We start from the raw sequence: 20373 nt of genomic DNA, 5'->3' as shown, positions 1-20373 counted from the left end.
TGGTTGGAGGGTTCCTAGGCGGAAGGTGAGGCACTCTTCCTCCAGCCGTCGTGTTGCTATGGTCTGGTGATGGAGGAGTCCAAGGACCTGCATGTCCTTGGTGGAGTGGGAGGGAGAGTTAAAGTGTTGAGCCACGGGGTGGTTGGGTTGGTTGCTCCGGGTGTCCCAGAGGTGTTCTCTGAAGCGTTCCGCAGGTAGGCGGCCTATCTCCCCAATATAGAGGAGGCCACATCGGGTGCAGCGAATGCAGTAAATGATGTGTGTGGAGGTGCAGGTGAGTTTGCGACAGATATAGAAGGATCCCTTGGGGCCTTGGAGGGAAGTAAGGGAGGAGGTGTGGGCGCAAGTTTTGCATTTCTTGCATTGCAGGGGAAGGTACCGGGAGTAGAGGTTGGGTTGGTGGGGGGTGTGGACCTGACGAGGGAGTCACGGAGGGAGTGGTCTTTTCGGAACGCTGATAGGGGAGGGGAGAGAAATATATCCCTGGTGGTGGGGTCCGTTTGGAGGTGGCAGAAATGAAGACAGATGATACGATGTATGTGGAGGTTGGTGGGGTGGTAGGTGAGGACCAATGAGGTTCTGTTCTGGTGGCGATTAGAGGAGCGGGGCTCAAGGGCGGAGGAGCGGGAAGTGGAGGAGATGCGGTGGAGGGCATCGTCGATCACGTCTGGGGGGGAATTGCAGTCTTTGAAGAAGGAGGCCATTTGAGTTGTACTGTATTGGAACTGGTCCTCCTGGGAGCAGATGCGGCAGAGACGAAGGAATTGGGAATATGGGATGGTGTTTTTATAGGGGCTAGGGTGGGAGGAGGTGTAGTCTAGGTAGCTGTGGGTGTTGGTTGGTTTATAATAATATTATACCCTTTCATGGAGACGTGATGACAGTGATGATATTATTCTGAATATGATAAACCTATTCAGAGGGAGATAGGTCTAAACACTGCCTGTAGCAAAGACTGGTAAGAATTGAAGGTGTGAAAAATCAGTAATAGTTGAAAGGGTCATTTTAATTTGGTGTATCTTGTAATAGTAAAATATTACAATGGAGTTCTACACAGGGGTGTACCCTAAACCGCCCTTCCCCAGATCTTCAATGCTGTTCTGTACAGGGCAAAGATGTGTGTGTGTGCACTATTTTGGGACTCTCTCCTGCCCCCCCCCCCTCAAAGACAGCAGCAGTCTTACTGTTGGTGTCCAGTCTGGCTGCCCCAGAGGGGGCAGAGGATGGGGAGGGGGTGGGGGCATGGACGGGGGTTCGGAATGTGGGTGGTGGCAGGCAGGGTGGGGTGGGGCAGACAAGTGGCCGGGTTGTGGGGGAGGATTGGATGAAGGAGGCAATGTGGATAGGGGTGCAGATAGTGGTGGGGGTGGATGGCGCGGTGTGATTGGACGGGGGGCACAGCTGAGGGCGGACTGGGTGGCGCAGTGGGATGGTGTTGGGGTGGACAGGGACGGAATTAGGGGCGGATGTAGGTGCGGTTCGGGGGGCGAGGCGGATAGGGGGTGTGGGCATATGCGTGGTCTGCTGCTGCCTAGTCTCCTCAGTGGGGACCAGGCATCGCAAGTGCTCGCTGTGTCAATCCTATTGAATTGATGGGCGTGGGGTAGCAAGAGGTTTCAGCAATGCTTCAGGTCCCTTACACACAAGTGTGTGTGTGTCTCTGCTCAGAAACCATCCCTGAGACAGAGAGAGCAAGGAAAAAGGAAGCTACAGAAAACTCTGGGCCCCTAGAGGAGAGACATTGAATTAATTAACTGAATAATTAATTATCAGGACGAAATACTGCCCGCCCATCTCATTCGGATAATCGAGGTTCCTCTGTAAAGGGTTAGTAAAGGTTTATGAATGAATGAACAGGAACCCGGTATTAATGCATATAGCAAGCTGGTGAGTGAGTTAATAAAGATAACCTGTAACACAATATCTCACAGCGACCTGCCACTCACAAGATCACTGCAACCTCAAATCTTATTGGGACACTTCAGAAAACAAATGTGGGGAAATTGCCCTAATCTAGGAGGGTCAGGGGGATATTTGATCACTCACACACATCATAGCATCAGCCAAAACATTGCCCAGAATTCCAGCCAATAAAGAAGTGGGTGAGTATCTCAAGTGTCGAATTCTAAATTAGCCACCAAATTATTTCGAACACAACACTAAATGTTGATTTTTCCAGCAAATGGATGATGTTGAACTGCTGTGACAAAACTAACCATCTTTTTATCCTCCTATTTGCTTGAAATTAGTGCTAAAAATGCTCTACGAGAGGCAAAGAAATGAGATGACGGCCTTTGTCATCAAGGCTGTATTTGACTGAACGTGGCATCAAGGAGCCTGAGTAAAACTGGTGCCAATGGGTGTCAGGGGGCACACTCTCTGCTGGCTGGAGTCGTACCTGGCACTCAGGAAGATGCTTGTGGTTGTTGGAGGTCAGTTACAGGACATCTCTGCGGGGGTTCCTCAGGGTACTCTCCTTGGCTTAACCATCATCAATGACCTTCCCTCCATCATAAGGTCAGAAGTGGGGATGTTCACAGATAATGGCACAATGTTCAGCACCATTAATGATTCCTCAGACACTGAATCAGTCCATGTGCAAATGCAGCAAGCCCTAGTTAACATCCAGGCTGGGACTGACAAGTAATAATTATGCCATTTGATTGCAGGGCAGTATTCACCTTCATCAAGAGAGAATCTAACCATCCCTCTCTGACATTGAATGGCATGGTGACAGCTGAATTTCCCACGAGCAGCTTCCTGGAGGTTACCATTGACCAGAAATGGAACTGAACTGGTGTAAACACATAAATAATGTAGATACAGGAGGATATCAGAAGTTAAGAATCATGTAATGAGTGACTCACCTCCTGATTCCCTAAAGCAGGTCACCAAGGCGCAAGTCAGCAGTGTGATGGGATACTCCGCACTTACCCAGATGGGGGCAGCTCCAATGACACTCAAGAAGATCAGTCTCAGACACTTGACCCTGGACTCTGAAGCAAGGTCAGCGGTCATCGGAGACAGCAGCAGCTGGAATGGAGAAGCTAGCAGCCAGAGTGAGGACACCAGTGGCCAGTGGCCAGAGCGAGGACACCAGTGAACAGCAGCTAGAGTGAGGACACCAGTGAAGAGCGGCCAGAGCAAGAACACCAGTGACCAGTGTGTGGACAACAGTGACTAGAGTGAGGACATTAGTAAACAGTGGCCAGAGCGAGGACACCAGTGACCAGTGACAAGAGTGAGGACACCAGTGAACAGCAGCCAGAGTGAGGACACTAGTGACTAGTGACCAGAGTGAGGACATGAATGACCAGTGACCAGAGTGAGGACACTAGTGATCAGTGACCAGAGTGAGGACACCAGTGAACACTGGCCAGCGTGAGGACACCAATGACCAGTGGCCAGAGCGAGGACACCAGTGATCAGTGACCAGAGTGACGACACCAGTGACCAGTGGCCAGAGCAAGGACACCAGTGATCAGTGACCACAGTGAGGACACCAGTGACCAGTGGCCAGAGCAAGGACACCAATGACCAGTGACCAGAGCAAGGACACCAGTGACCAGTGACCAGAGCGAGGATACCAGTGATCAGTGACCAGAGTGAGGACACTAGTGACCAGTGGCCAGAGTGAGGACGCCAGTGACTAGTGACTAGAGCGAGGACACCAATGACCAGTGACCAGAGTGAGGATGCCAGTGACCAGTGACTAGAGCGAGGACACCAGTGACCAGTGACCACAGCGAGGACACTGGTGTTCAGTGACCAGATTGAGGACACCAGTGAACAGCAGCCAGAGTGAGAACATGAATGACCAGTGGCCAGAGTGAGGACACCAGTGACCAGTGACCAGAGCGAGGACACCAGTGAACACTGGCCAGAGTGAGGACACCAGTGACCCCCAGTGGCCAGAGTGTGGATGCTGGTGAGCAGTGGTTGGAGAGGGGATGCCAGTGGCTGGAGTGAGAAAGCCAGTGAGCAGTGCCCCAGTGGAGAGGATGGGGGTAGCAGCCTGGGGCTGTCAGTGGTCAGACCAGGTGGAGGCCCCATGCGTTAGTCTGCTGCAGACAGACTTTGGAGAGACTGTGATGTTTGTCTTTTTAATTTTGCTTCTAGTTTTTTTCTGACCTATGGTCATGCTGTAGATAACTGTAATGTAATTTTTTCTTCATTTCTCTATTCTGTAAGTAAGGATTGTGCCTTGGTACCTTTGTATCCAAGATAGCACTGTAAGTGGCAATTTATAAACTTTTCACTCTGTTCATTTGAGTACATGTGACAATAAAGCTAATTCCGTTCAATTCAATAGCATCCTGAACAAACCAGCCCACTAGATTGGCATCACATCCACAACCATCCACTCGCTCCACCACTGGTGCTCAGTAGCAGCAGTATGTACTACCCACAAGGTGTGCTGCAGAAATTCACCAGAGATCCTTAGACAGTGCCTCCAAACCCACAACCACTTCCACCCAGGTCACAAGCTGCAGATACATGGGAACACCACCGCCTACATGTTCCCTCTAAGTCATACACCAAACTTACTCGGAACTATATCGCCATTTAGAGTCATAGAGTCATAGAGATGTACCGCTTGGGAACAGACCCTTCTGTCCAACCGGTTCATGCCGACCAGATATCCCAACCCAATCTAGTCGCACCTGCCAGCACCCGGCCCATATCCCTCCAAACCCTTCCTGTTCATATACCCATCCAAATGCCTCTTAAATGTTGCAATTGTATCACCCTCCACCACTTCCTCTGGCAGCTCAGTCCATACACATACCACCCTCTGTATGAAAACTTTTCCCCTTAGGTCTCTTTTATATTTTTCCCCTCTCACCCTAAACCTATTCCCTCTAGTTCTTGACTACCTGACCCCAGGGAAAAGACTTTGTCTATTTATCCTGTCCATGTCCCTCATAATTTTGTAAACTCCAAAAGGTCACTCCTCTGCCTCCGAAGCTCCAGGGAAAACAGCCCCAGCCTGTTCGGCCTCTCCCTGTAGCTCAGATCCTCCAACCCTTTCAAGTTTCAAAACATCTTTCTGATTGGAAGGAGACCAGAATTGCATGCAATATTCCAACAGTGGCCTAACCAATGTCCTGTACAGCCGCAACATGACCTCCCAACTCCTGTACTCAATCCTCTGACCAATAAATCCCAATGCCTTCTTCACTATCCTATCTACCTGTGACTCCACTTTCTAGGAGCTATGAACCTGCACTCCAAGGTCTCTTTGTTTAGCAACACTCCCGAGGACCTTACCATTAAGTGTATACGTCCTGCTAAGATTTGCTTTCCCAAAATGCAGTACCTCGCATTTATCTGAATTAAACTCCATCTGCCATTTCTCAGCCCATTGGCCCATCTGGTCCAGATCCTGTTATAATCTGAGGTAACTCTCTTCCCTGTCCACTACAACTCCAATTTTGGTGTCAATCTGCAAACTTACTAACTGTACCGGTTATGCTCACTTCCAAATCTTCAGTATCACTGTGTCAAAATCTTGGAACTCCCTCCTTAATGCATACCTACTCCAAAATGGACTGCATCAGTTCAAGAAGACAGCTTTTCAAGGGCAACTTGGGATTGGCAATAAATACTGGCCCAACCAGTAATGCTCACATCTCATGAATTCATAAAAAAGAATGGGCTTCATTACAACAAGTAGCTTAAATGTTTAATTGAAACATAACATTCATGATTCAGAGAAATCCATTTGACTGTGTCTGATGAGAAAGAACTATCCACACTAATTCCAGCTTCCTGCTCTTGGTCTGTACCCTTGTAGGTTACTAATTCTCAGTGCATATCCAAGTATCTTTTAAGTGCAGTGGAGGTGTCTATTTCAAGAGATAGTTGCATATTTATTCTGCTCAATTAAATATGGTTGGGAGCAAATAGTTGGTAATTCACTTGATTTCCTGTATATACAGCCAGAAGTTGTGGTTGTTTGGTTAGGAAGTGTATGCAAAATGTAATTATTGACTATTGATCGATCCCTCAGTAATGGGCTTTCTTCATTATAGTGTTGCAACAGGAACACCGGCAGCTCAATATAATGCATGGTAAATGATTGTCTCGAGATGGCAACAGGAAGGTCGTCCATTGTTATTTATATAAATGATTCAATTGAGACTATAGAAGATGTGGTTAGTAAGTTTGCGGATGACACCAGAACGAGTGGCATAGTAGACAGTGAAGATGGTTTTCTAATATTACAAAGGGACCTTGATCAAATAGGTCAATGGGCTGAAAGCTGGCAGATGGAGTTCAATCTGGATAAATGCAGATTGGTATTGCATCATGGTACAACAAACTAGGGTAGGGCTTGTACAGTTAATGGTAGGGCCTTGGGTAATGTTGTCAAACTGAGGGACCTAGGGGTGCAGTTACATAATTCTCTGAATTTATAGAGAGGGTGGTTAAAAAGGCTTTTGGCACACTTGCCTTCATTGCTCAGTCCGTTGAGTAGAGGGGTTGGGAAGTCATGTTGAGGTTGTATAGGACATTGGTGAGGCCTCTTTGAATCAGCCCAGCCAGTCCACACCGACCCGCCCAGACCCATTCTGGTACAGTTACCCCTTCACCTACCACTATGGGCAATTTAGCATGGCCAATTCACCTGACCTGCACATTTTTGGACTGTGGGAGGAAACTGGAGCACCCAGAGGAAACCCACGCAGACACGGGGAGAATGTGCAAACTCCACACAGTCAGTCACCTGAGGCAGGAATTGAACCCAGGTCTCTGGCACTGTGAGGCAGCAGTGCTAACCACTGTGCCACCGTGCCTCTTCTGGAATACTGTGCCCAGTTCTGGCCACCCAGTTATAGGAAGGATATTATCAAACTGGAGAGGGTTCAGAAGAGATTCACCAGGATGTTGCCGGGTATGGAAGCTATGTGTTATAAAGAAAGGTTGGGTAGGCTGGGATTTTTTTTACTGGAGTGTCAGAGATTGTGAAGCGATCTGAAAGAAATTTATAAAATAATGAGTGGTAGCTGTCTTTTCCCTAGGATGGGGGATTTCAAGACTGGGGGTTGAAAGGTGAGCGGAGAGAGATTTGAGGCAAACTTTATACACAGAGGGCGGCTTGCGTGTGAAATGAACTTCCTGAGGAAGTGATGGCTGCACGTACAATTACAAACATTTAAAGGACACTTGGATAGGTCCAGGGGCAGACCAGTGGGACTAGTTTAGTTTTGGATTGTGTTCGGCATGGACTAGTTACACCGAAGGGTCTATTTCCATACTCGATGACTCTATAAGATCTCCTTGGCCTTTAATAATGTTTATGAACAGCTTATACACAAGAATATTTCACACCCAGTCTTGCCCTTTCTTGTTACCGCCATAACGTCATGTAACAATCTGCACTTGTAGCCCCCGCAATGTTATTTACTAGACTCTATGCATTCATATACATGCACGTTAACTCTGATTTAGATATCATTCTGTTCTGTCTTCCTCTGCCTTCATCATTTTAAACTATTATTCCCAAGTATCTTCCAAACCCTGGTATTCTCTACCACTCTCCCTTGGTTCTCATTACTCTGCCAAGTAAGGTTAAAGCCCTCCCAATGGCACTAGCAAAACATCTCACAAGAAGTCAGTGCCAGCTCTATTCAGATGGCATCTTCCCCAGAGCTAGGTCAGTGTTCCAGGAATGTAGAGCTGTCCCTCCTGCAGCATCTTTCCAGCCACACATACATCCGTGATCTCCTTCTCTTTCTGTACTCATTTGATTGTGGGAGTAATCTGGAGATTATTACATCAGAGGCTCTGCTTGCTAACTTTCTATCAAGCTCCCTAAATTCTGATTGTAGAAGCACATTCCCCCTTCCTACCTGAATCATAGACCAACACCCTGACTCTTCAACCCCTCACCTCACCTCAGAAGAAAAGCCTGTAGCTGTCACTGTCCCTTCACCTATGATCATCTCTCCTTTCTTGTTTGGTGATCCCTACCTCACTCACCTGTGGCCTGTATTCCCTATTGATGCCAGGCCTCTGCTGGGTGCATTAGCACTCCTCTCACAATGTCCATGAGGAGCTGCCAGCCTTTGAACAGCCACCTGATCATGGGAGGCAGGGATGCCAGTGAATGATGGCACCCAACACTATCAGACCCTCCCCAAGGAGCTGGCAGGGGTAGGCTGCAGCTTCTTCGATCAGCTGGCAAGACTCCTGTTGGCCAAGCCCAACTCACTTCAGTTCGCCATCTCAGATCCTTCCAGGCAATGAGCTCCATACTCCCACCAGCTTGGAGGAAGAGACTTTTAGTTGAAAATGTGTTGCTGGTTAAAGCACAGCAGGTTAGGCAGCATCCAAGGAACAGGAAATTCGACGTTTCGGGCCAGAGCCCTTCATCAGAATGAGCATTCCTGATGAAGGGCTCTGGCCCGAAACGTCGAATTTCCTGTTCCTTGGATGCTGCCTGACCTGCTGTGCTTTAACCAGCAACACATTTTCAGCTCTGATCTCCAGCATCTGCAGACCTCACTTTTTACTGGAAGAGACTTTTACTCAACTTCCTTCTATCTTTCCGTCAATTATCTTAATTTTACTCCCTTTGCTCTCTGACTTTCTTTGCATATGGGGATATGTCCTTCTTATCAATTCCATTATGGATTTCCTATCTATTCCATCCATGCCCCTCAAAATTCCCCCTCAACCTCCCATGTTCCAAAGACATTAATCCGGAATTTCCGAACTTTCTTGATTATTTTCAATGGACTCCCATCCTGCAATGCCTCAAGCTTCCCTGCTCCCTGTCTAATACCTTCACACCCTCTGTGTAATTAAGTTAAATTTATATCATACACAAATGAAAATGCTCGTGGGTGAGTGTGTAAAGTAAATGATACAAATCTGTTGCCTGATACAAATATGAGTTGAACTGGAGACTTGCGTCTGACTAATGACAGACCATCAAAATAAATCTAAACAACGCTAAAACTTAAGTAACAACCAAGAAAGAAAACAATGGAATTAATGCAACGTTTGGTCAGCAAGATTGGGACTTCACACAACAGTTAAACTGGGTTCATCGTGTTGACGTTTCAGAAAATTAAAAATCTCCCCCAAAAGAAAGTGAGATAACAGGTCGGTCCGTGTCCATTCATAAGGGTGAGAGTGAAGAATTCCTGCGAACAACATAATGGACTTGCTATTGAAAGCTGTTAATAGGTCAGCTATCTAAATGACTAATTCCAAATGAACCTCACCAATTCATATTAACGCCAGATACTAATCTCAACTGTAAATTTATAATCAGCCAGCAGTTAATGCAGAATTGTAGTGACCTTAACATTTTTCCATTCGTCATAACAAATGGGTGTTGCATCAAAGGTTTGTGCTCCCTGTCCATACTCAATGCCTGCCTTTTTAATCACTGTTAATCATTCTGTTTATAAACCCTATCATTTACTTCAACTGAATTAACGTTAGTGTCACGTACTCACATGAGTACAGTGAAAAATTTACAAAAGTTACCACTTATAGCACCATCTTAGGTACAAAGGTTCCTAAGTACAGATTCTTCAGAACAAATTCTCAGGAGAAAAAGTTAGAAAATAAAGAAATAAAAAGTCCAGAAGTATAAACCTTCAAAAGCACAAAATCATAGTAATAAATTTGAAAAATAAAGAGAGTAAAAAGTTCAAGATTAACAGCCCCGCCATGATAACATAATAAAGGAGAAAAAGAAAGAATGTTAAGAAAAAAAAGAATTTAAGACAAAGTCCTCTTAGTCCATTTCACATCTCTGGGCCCCACCCCCTCCCATTTATCTATCCACCCTGGAGGCTTCCTGCCTCTATTCCTGACGAAGAGCTTTTTCCTGAAACGTCAATTTTCCTGCTCCTCGGATGCTGCCTGACCTGCTGTCCTTTTCCAGGGCCACTCTGATCTAAACACTAGAAGACCCAATCCCCCATCGGAATCCTGGGCTGCACTCACCGTGATGTTGAAGAATTAGAGTTACAGGCTGACTAAAGCCGCCACAGGGAATCACGGGCTGACACTGATGAAAGCAGCCAGTGAAGCTGCTCAAAGGAATCCCAGGCTGGACCTGACCGACCGTACCATCGCGAAGTCTCAAGGAAATCCCGGGCCTGGACTCACCTCGTCTTCAGCCGCCACGAAAACAGCCACAAGACTTGGCCTGATCCCCAGCACATTGTCTGCTGCAGCAGGCTCCCGGAACTTCCTTGCTCCCCCCAAAATCTGTCAAAAAGAAGGTCAGATGAACTTTACGTTGAGCCGGTGCTGGGGTTGTCTTGACAGAGGCCTCCAGGAACCTGAACGCACCTCCGATGACTCTGCCACGTGCCCATGCTGCTTGTCCCACTCATCACTGCTGAGTTCTACACCAACAGGTAAATAAAATGAAATAAAAGTAAACCAAAAGGAAAAAAATGAAAGAAGAGAGAGAGAAAAATAAGAAATGAAAATTAAAGTGGACATTCCCTGGCTCAGAAGCCCTACTCCACCTCCATCTTAGCGGAGACTTATATACATACTTAGTCTTTGAAGTTAAATCTTATTCATTTTCTTCTGCACCTCCTATACCCTTTCCTTCTTCTCTCTTCCATTCTCTACCTCTACCTTTCCATTTCTCTCGCTCTTCCATTAGCCCATCTTGGTGGGTCAGGAAGTCAGTAGGCAACCTAGAATCATGGCTTAGGGCACATGGTCATGACAGAGTGGGATGGGTCCGGAAGAGGTGAGCTCGATGGAGCTGGGCAAAGCATTCCCGGTGAATGGTGGTGCTCAGATATGAATTCAGGACTAATTGGCTAGGAGGCGCATAGGTGAGTGAGCAAGTAGACAGAGCACCTTTTACTTGGGCTGGAGCATGGTGCCAGTTTGAATCTTAGTGAACAACTGAATTTTCTTAGAATTATAAAATCCAAAGGTGCAAAAACACCCATTCAGCCTGCATCAACCCTCCAGAGAGCATCCCACCCACTCACCGTAACCCTCTATTTCCCCTGGCTAACTCACTGAGACTGCATACCCCTGGACTCTACAGAGCAATTTACCATGGCCAAGCCACCTAACCTACACATCTTTGGACTGTGGGAGGAAATCCATACAGACATAGAATATGCAAACTCTACACAGCCAGTCACCTGAGGCTGGAATCGAACCCAGGTCCCTGACGCTGTGAGGCAGCAGTGCTAACTGCTGAGCCATTTTGTTGACAACTGCTTTTTATGGTTTTACATAGAACATAGAACATAGAAGGATACAGCGCAGTACAGGCCCTTCGGCCCTCGGTGTTGCACCGACCGAATCCTACCTAACCTATACTAGCCCAATAACTTCCAAATGCCTATCCAATGCCCGCTTAAATGACCATAAAGAAGGAGAGTTCACCACTGATACGGGCAGGGCATTCCATGAACTCACAACCCGCTGTGTGAAGAATCTACCCCTAACATCTGTCCTATACCTACCACCCCTTAATTTAAAGCTATGTCCCCTAGTAACACCTGACTCCATTAGCGGTAAAAGGTTCTTAGTATCTACCCTATCTAAACCCCTAATCATCTTATACACTTCTATCAGATCTCCCCTAAACCTTCTCGTCTCCAATGAGAACAGCCCCAAGTGCCTCAGCCTTTCCTCATAAGATTTTCCTACCATTCCAGGCAACATCCTGGTAAACCTCCTCTGCACTCGTTCTAAAGCTTCCACATCCTTCCTATAGTATGGCGACCAAAACTGCACACAATACTCCAGATGAGGCCTCACCAGAGTCTTATACAACTGCAACATGACCTCAGGACTCCGGAACTCAATTCCTCTGCCAATAAAGCCCAGTACACCATATGCCTTCCTCACAGCACTATTTACCTGGGTGGCAACTTTCAGAGATCTGTGTACATAGACACCAAGATCCCTCTGCTCATCCACACTACCAAGTAGCCTACCATTAGCCCAGTAATCCATCATCTTGTTATTCCTACCAAAGTGAACGACTTCGCACTTAGCTACATTGAATTCCATTTGCCACATTTCCGCCCAGCTCTGCAACTTATCTATATCCCGCTGTAACCTACCACTTCCTTCCTCACTATCCACAACTCCACCGACTTTTGTGTCATCCGCAAACTTGCTTACCCAGCTTTCAAGTCCTTCCTCTAGATCATTTATAAAGATAACAAAAAGCAATGGTCCCAAAACAGATCCTTGTGGTACACCGCTAGTAACTGCGCTCCAAGATGAACATAATCCATCAACTACTACCCTCTGTCTCCTTCCAGCCAGCCAATTCCCAATCCAAACCTCTAATGTATCCTCAATGCCATACCTCCGAAGTTTTAGCATTAGCCTACCATGGGGAACCTTATCGAACGCCTTACTAAAATCCATATACACAACATCTACTGCTTTACCCTCATCCACTTCTTTCATGATCACCACCTGTCTTACCAGTAAATACCCAGTTGGGGAAAGACTTAAGACAGCAGTGCAAACCAACTTCAGAAACATTTTGGTATTGTTTAAGGTGACATATCTCTGATCAGCAGTTGGAGATTGAAAGATTGTTTTACAACCAAAAGCTAGTTGCAGTTTCCACCTACTTTCTTGTGTATAAGGCAGTCACTATAAGGAGTATAAGGCAGTCACTATAAGGAGTATTAGGCAGTATAAGGAATTCTGACTCTCTATATGGCTCTGATATTTGGATTACATATAGATGTCACCTCAAGACCATTGAGAAGTACAGTCAATGCTATTTGAGATGGATTCTCCACCTCAGCTGGGAACACGGGTCTAGTTATAACAGTGTCCTTTAAGCAGCTAATAGTCCCAGCATTGCGGCCATGATCACCCAAAACCAACTTTGCTGAGCTTGGGATACCAACATGCTTAGGATACCTGGGAACCACGAGAGCAAATCTTTCTCCCCCAGCCCAAAGGAGGACCTCAAATGAGAGCAGGATATAGGAAACATTTCAAAGACTCCCTGAAGGCGTCCCTCAAGAAATATGACATAAATGTCAACACACAGGTGACCCTCATTCAGAGGAGGTGACGTTTATGTGAAGGAATACACTTATGTGAGAATACCCATTGGGAAGACGAAGTATGGAAAAGGAACCAGAGAAAGGACAATCTCAAGGCTAAGGATGATTTCCACCTCCCTAAGACACTTGTCAAATGTATATTCAGAGATGTGGCTCTAGGACTGGTTAGCAGCTACAGAAGGACCCACAGAACCCATGACCAGTGACATGGAATCTTCCAGGTGGACAACTGCACTCATTAGTGAGTGATTGCCGATGACGATGACTTACTAACAGCTTCAGGATTTGCCCAGTTTTGGTCAATTAGAATGCTTGAAGGATGCATGTCCTTAGGATTAATTTTACCGTGATTTCACGATAGAACACACACAGCCAGCTGGGTTTCAGGCCCATACTTTAACTTTCTGGCCTTAATGAAATATTACAGGTTGACTTCCTGGAATGGACAGGACGAGTTTAAAGATCCAATCTGTCAATTAATCCAGTCTCCGGTGGACTGATGGGGAGTGGGATTTGGAAAGCTCTATTGAGAGTGAAAGAAGGCAGCTGGGGAAGGGGCAGATTGGAAAACCGTGAAGCCCCTCTGTGAGTCCCCAGCGGACTGGTGAGAAACAGTAAAAGGGAACATCAAGAGGTTCTTCATTCTCAAAAGTGTTCAGGAGGCAAGAGAGAGGTGGGGAAAACTATCCCAACTCCAGGAAAGTATGCAGAACCTGCTCCTGCTGCAGACGATGGGGGTCGATGTCACGGAGGACCTCGAGGAGGTGAAGGGCCAGCAAGCCTCGCTCTTTGCTTCGGAGGCTTCGAAGATAATCTTCCGGTCCAGGGTCCAGTCCATGGAGCAGGACGAGATGTGCTCACATTTCTTCTTCCAGAAGGTGCACAAGGAGAGCTCTGTGCTCAGCATCCTGAAGGAAGAAGACGGCTTGATAACATCATCTCAGGCTGATATCATGAGGATCAGTAAATCCTTCTATGCCAGTCTGTATGACGCGAAGCTGACCGACAGCGCGGCCTCCCAGTCGTTCCTGTCCTGTCTCAGGGAGGTCTTAGATGACAGAACATGTGAGGGGCTGAACCAGCCGCTATCTCTGGACGAACTGACCAAGGTCCTCGAGTCCTTCGAAAAGAATAAAACTCCCGGAAGTGACAACTTACCGGTCGAGCTCTATTCCGCTCTGTGGGACTTGATTGGCCAGGACCTGCTGGAGGTGTATGTCAGTATGCTTCAGGCAGGTACCATCAGTGAATCCATGAGGAAAGGCATCATCACCCTCATTTACAAGCGGAAGGGGGAGAGGGAGGAACTCAAAAATTGGAGACCGATCACTCTGTTGAATGCAGATTACAAAATCCTGTCAAAGGTAATCGCCAACCGGGTCAGGTCTGCTCTGGGGTCGGTGATTTACCCTGACCAAACCTGTGCTGTGCCGGGCAGGAAGATCGCTGAGAGTCTCGCACTCTTCAGGGATACGATCGCCTACGTGCAGGACAGAGGGTTGGACGCCTGCCTGATCAGCCTGGACCAGGAGAAAGCCTTTGACAGGATATCACACATGTATATGAGAGATGTTCTCTCCAAAATGGGCTTTGGGGAGGGAATCTGCAATTGGATCAGACTGCTCTACACCAACATTGTCAGTGCAGTCTCAATCAATGGGTGGGAATCAGATAGCTTCCCAGTCAGATGTGGAGTCAGGCAGGGCTGCCCTCTCTCTCCTGCCTTGTTTGTGTGCTACATAGAGCCATTTGCTGAGTCCATCAGGAAGGATGCGAGCCTGAGAGGGGTGACTATTCCTGGCAGTGGGGCCTGCAGGTTAAGGCCTCCCTGTACATGGACGACGTCGCCGTTTTCTGCTCGGATCTGCTGCCCGCGCGCAGACTCATGTGCATATGTGACCAGTTTGAATGGGCGTCGGGGGCCAAGGTAAACCGAGGCAAGAGCGAGGCCATGCTCTTTGGGAACTGGGCCGACCAATCCTCGATCCCCTTCACCGTCAGGACCGACCACCTGAAGGTGCTGGGTATTTGGTTCGGGGGGGTTGGGGCGTGCGCCAAGTCTTGGGAGGATCATAGCAGCAAAGTGAGGCAGAAACTGGGCAGATGGAAGCGACAGTCACTCTCCATCGTGGGAAAAAACCTGGTCATCAGGTGTGAGGCACTGTCATTGCTGTTATAAGTGGCACAGGTCTGGCCTATTCCTAGAACCTGTGCTGCTGCAGTCACCCGGGCCATCTTCCAATTTATATGGAGATCAAAGATGGACTGGGTCCAAAGGGACGTGCTGTACAAAGATCTGGGCAACGGGGGTGAACTACACACCAAATGCCACCCTCACCCTGATGGCCACCTTTGTGTGTGGCTGCATCAAGCTGTGCATGGATCCCCGGTACGCAAACACCAAGTGTCACTACGTACTGATGTTCTACCTGTGCCCGGTGTTGCGAAGGATGGGCCTGGCCTCGCTGCCGCGGAACGCTCCGTATCACCTGTCCTTCGTGGTGAAGTTTATGAAGAAAAACACCTTTGACTACAAGTCCATCAGGAAGTGGTCAGCACGTAGTGTCCTTGAGACACTTCGGGAAAAGGAGAGAGTGGATCCTATTGAGCGTTTCCCTGAGCAGACTGTGAAGGCCATTTGGCAGAATGCCTCATCGCCAGAACTTTCCAACAAACACCAAGACATGGCTTGGCTGGTGGTAAGAAGGGCTCTGCCAGTGAGATCCTTTATGCATGCCCGGACTCTCAGCCGCACCGCACGCTGCCCTCGAAGCGGCTGCGGGGGGGACGAGACTGTCACACACCTCCTTCTGGAATGTGCCTATGCAGAGGAAGTCTGGAGAGGAATGCAGTGGTATTTGTCGAGGTTCGTTCTGAGCAGTGCCATGATGCAGGACTCCGTGCTCTACGATCTGTTCCCTGGGACGCACACCGAGACGAACATCAACTGCGCCTGGAGGATCATCAACTCGGTGAAGGACACTCTCTGGGTGGTCCGAAACCTGTTGATCTTCCAGCTGAAGGAGTTGACCCCGACTGAGTGTTCAGACTGGCACATTCCAAGGTCCAGGACTATGTGTTGAGGGACGCATTGAAGGTTGGGGCAGCTGCCGCCGAGGCGCAGTGGGGAAAGACATCTGCCTATCTAAAGAAGAACAGGGGGCCCACGCAGTTATTTGGGCTCTGCTGACGCCTCGGCTAAATATATGGATATATGGTAAATGTACAGACCTGTGTATATGAATGATTACCCGATCTCTGTATGCAAAGAAATGGAATGTTTACGTATATATGGCATGACCAATTGTACAGATCATCAAAATATTTTATGAATAAAGTATATTTTTGAAATAAAACCAAGGCAGCTGGGGGAAGGAGACTAAAAGAAGTAGTCCTGCTTCTGTTGGACAGTGAGGAAAAGTTTTGCCCTTCTCTTGACAGACCTCTCCATTCATCCTATTTAGCCAGCCTTAGAGGTAGGGTTTGTTGAATTATTGCCCACTTTTCTGTTCCAAGTGGACTCCGAGTTGTTTAACTGTGACTCACATTTGCTGTTGGTGTGACTGGTGCTTTGTCCTCCTTCAGATTATCTCCGACAGCACGACAGGGGAAGAAATTGCCCATTGTCCACCAGGGACCATTGGTATCTCTCTGTATTGCGGAGTGACCGTTTTATCCATGGCAGTGCCCTGCAAACATGGAACAAGGTGAAGAGGCACGTCTCCATGAGCTGCCACATCTGGTACTGACATAACACCCACACCACTTGGCATCATTCTGTACCATAGCTCTGCCAACCAGACAACTGAGCCAAACAATAAATTAATGATTCACACACTTTTAACCGTCCTTGCTCCCAGGTTGGATAGCTTTGAAAAATCAGTCCCTTTGAAATGGACAAGTGTTCAGCTTCACATCTGATCCTCTCACATGTGAACTGCTCACGTCTGATCTTTTCACAACTGACCGTCTGACCTCTCACCCTTTTACCTGTGATTCGGTCACGTGATCCTCTCACATCTGATCCCAACACGCCTGATCTTTCACGCATGATCCTTTCAGGTTGTGCGATGCGTAACATTCCTGACACGAGGAACAGGGACCAAGAAACAAGACTCCATGCAAACCTGAGGGAGAGCAGCTTTGTTAGAGGAGCCTATTCCTTCAGTCCAGATGTTTACTGCTCCTCTCTCTCAGGCAGATGTAAAAGGTCCCATGACATTAGACAAGGATGAATATCCTCAATCTCCTGGCGAATGCTTATCCCTTAACCAACACCTAAAACTAATTAACTGCTTGCTTAATTGATTTTAGCTGACATCTGGCACTCTACACTTGCAGTAAAGTGCTTTGAACTGCATGAGTTTAGGAACAGTGCCACAAGATCAGAGGCCAGGCAATGGCAAGTTAGACAGGAACCTACAGTGAGATCAGAAAACTTAGGTTCTTGATATAGAGGAAAACTATATCTGATTTTCTTTAGATTAGATTAGATTACTTACAGTGTGGAAACAGGCCCTTCGGCCCAGCAAGTCCACACCGACCCGCCGAAGCGCAACCCACCCATACCCATACCCTTATATTTACCCCTTACCTAACACTACAGGCAATTTAGCATGGCCAATTCACCTGACCCACACATCTTTGGACTGTGGGAGGAAACCGCAGCACCCGGAGGAAACCCACGCAGACAATGTGCAAACTCCACACAGTCAGTCGCCTGAGTCGGGAATTGAACCTGGGTCTTCAGGCGCTGTGAGGCAGCAGTGCTAACCACTGTGCCACCGTGCCGCCCACAAGCCAAGGTTTTTCTGATTAGGTGGGAATCTCGTTAGTAAGAGGTGGGGTATGCTTATTTTCACGCATTAACATCCCAATATTACCGAATCTAGCCACATTTATCTGCAGCTTGCTATCTACTCGGGTGGTGAGAGAACTTGGATGGCTCCAATCCCTGAGTTGAAATTCTGAGTGGGTGCCTGGCAGGTGTTTTCTCTGCTGAAAATGTGTTGCTGGAAAAGCGCAGCAGGTCAGGCAGCATCCAAGGAACAGGAGATTCGACATTTCGGGCATAAGCCCTTCTTCAGGTGTTTTCTCTGGGCCTCTGCCTTGGTCAACATTCCTCAACATCTCAGGGAATACTCCATGGGCAGCGACCACGTACAGCACCCCTATTGATGGAGGTTGGCATCGGCAAAATATTGGCCTCACCATATCGTCATGGCACATTTGGGACTCCATTATAATACAGTACGGCATTTCAATGCTGCATCCTGGAGCTCACTGGCATCTTTCACTGTAATACTGCCGCCTGGCCCACCTCATCTCAGCACTCTTAACCTGGTCCCTCAAAGCTCATTCACTTTGCACTTGCTTCAATGTTCACAGTATCTCTCCTTGCCCTGTTTTATTGTATAGGCAGATAGCAAAGCAGCTTATCTTGTTGGCCGGCAATGAGTGGTCATTATCATCATCAAATCCCTATGGCGTGGAAGCAGGTTATTTTGCCCATTGAGTCCACACTGAGCCTCCGAAAAGCACCCCACTCGGGTCCATGCCCTTATCCTGTCACTCTGCATTCCCATGGCTCACTGACCAAGCCTGTACATGCCTGGACATTATGGGCAATGTAGCATGGCCAATCCACCTTACTTGCGTATTGTTGGACTGTGGGAGGAAAGCAGAGCGCCAGGAAGAAAGACACAAGGGGACTATTCAAACTGCACACATATGCCAAGGGTGGAATTGAACCCAGGGTCCTGGCACTGGGAGGTAGCACTGCTAGCCACTGTGCCGCCCACACTGCAAGATGCTCCACATAATATTGAGAGTGGTAGACCGTGAGCTTTGATGTAAGGTGGATGCAGTGGTAGAGTTCAAGTGAGTGTGTGGTATCAGAATGCAACGTCTACCCTTGCAGTGTGTAGATCATTATCCTCCTTTTGCAGCATCCACATTGTTGACACAGCACTGACCCTGGGTGACTACGTCGAACCAGGCTGGCAGAGTTTGATATCACCTGCAGCTGAGATTTCAGTGTGCCATTCTTGGTGTGGATACAGGGCAGGTACCAGCACCCTGTGAACAACTCACCGCTGCTGAGTCCAAGATGGCATGAGAGTGGTGCCATGGAGGTGTGGTGCTCACTTAACGAGAACAGCTTAAACTTATGTGGGAAAAAAAGTCTCCTTGGAAGGAAACCGCCATCAAAATCCCCAAAACAAATGCAGTTACTTTTTGGGAAAATTCAGCCCAGAGTTTTTTTTCCTGTTAGGCACAGATGTTCAAGGATGTGCAGTGTGGGTTTTGAATAAATGCACCACAATAAAGTTACACAGCAATAGTTGATTCAGGTCATGCACTCTGCTCCTGTTAGCAATCTGTCAGGAATGAATTCCCTTTTCCTTTTTGTTGTTCTTGGAGTTACCAAGTCCAAGGCAGGAGAAATGACCTTTGTTCCCCAGGCCTGCATACATTGCATGATGGGATTTCCCGGATGGTCATAGCCCAGCATTAGGAATGTGGCTTTGCAAAGGAAGTCCGGAAAAAGATGCAGTGGTGTTTGTTGAGGTTCACCCCAAGCAGCTCCGTGATACAGGACTCTGTGCTCTACGGTTTGTTCCCTGGGACCCACCCCGAGGCAAACATTGACTGTGCCTGGAGGACCATCCATTCAGTGAAAGACGCTCTTTGTTCTCCTCAAAACGTGTTGGTCTTCTACAGTATGGAGTTGACCTTGACTGAATGTTGGCAGATTCCAAGGTCCACGACTATGTGCTGAGGAATACAGTAAAGCTTAGGGCAGCTGCAGACAATACACACGGGGTAAGACCACTGTCTGAGGTCTTCCTGATGAAGGTCAATGGGGATTTGTTCATTATTGGACCCTCCTTGTGCCTCAATATATGCAAATATAATCGCGTATGTGTAAAAGATGCTTTTGGTTTGTTGGAATAGAGTCAAATTCAAATGACGTGATACTGTACAGAGCCAAACTGTATTTGTGACAATGTATATATACAAAGAGTTTTTTTTATGAATAAAGTATATTTTTGAAATTAAAATAGAAGTGCTGGTTTTACGAAGGAGTGTGGAGAGTTGAACACTGTCCCTGGAGCTCTGCTCTCTGCTCTCTGCTCCTATGTGGCTGCCTAAACAAGCTGGGGCCTAAGTTGCTCTCCAGTTGTGTTGCTCGGTGCCACCCCTCTCTATAAAAGGCCTTCAGCTCAGGATCTCCCCACACACATGCCCTCCAGTACACTGCACCTTCAGGCTCTCGTCCAGCACTCTCCCTCCCTGGGATGGGAAGTGAAGTGGGGTGGGG

Source organism: Hemiscyllium ocellatum, chromosome 10 (genome assembly GCF_020745735.1).
Source record: "Hemiscyllium ocellatum isolate sHemOce1 chromosome 10, sHemOce1.pat.X.cur, whole genome shotgun sequence".
Lineage (NCBI taxonomy): Eukaryota > Metazoa > Chordata > Chondrichthyes > Orectolobiformes > Hemiscylliidae > Hemiscyllium > Hemiscyllium ocellatum.
This window is presented reverse-complemented; position numbering follows the sequence as displayed.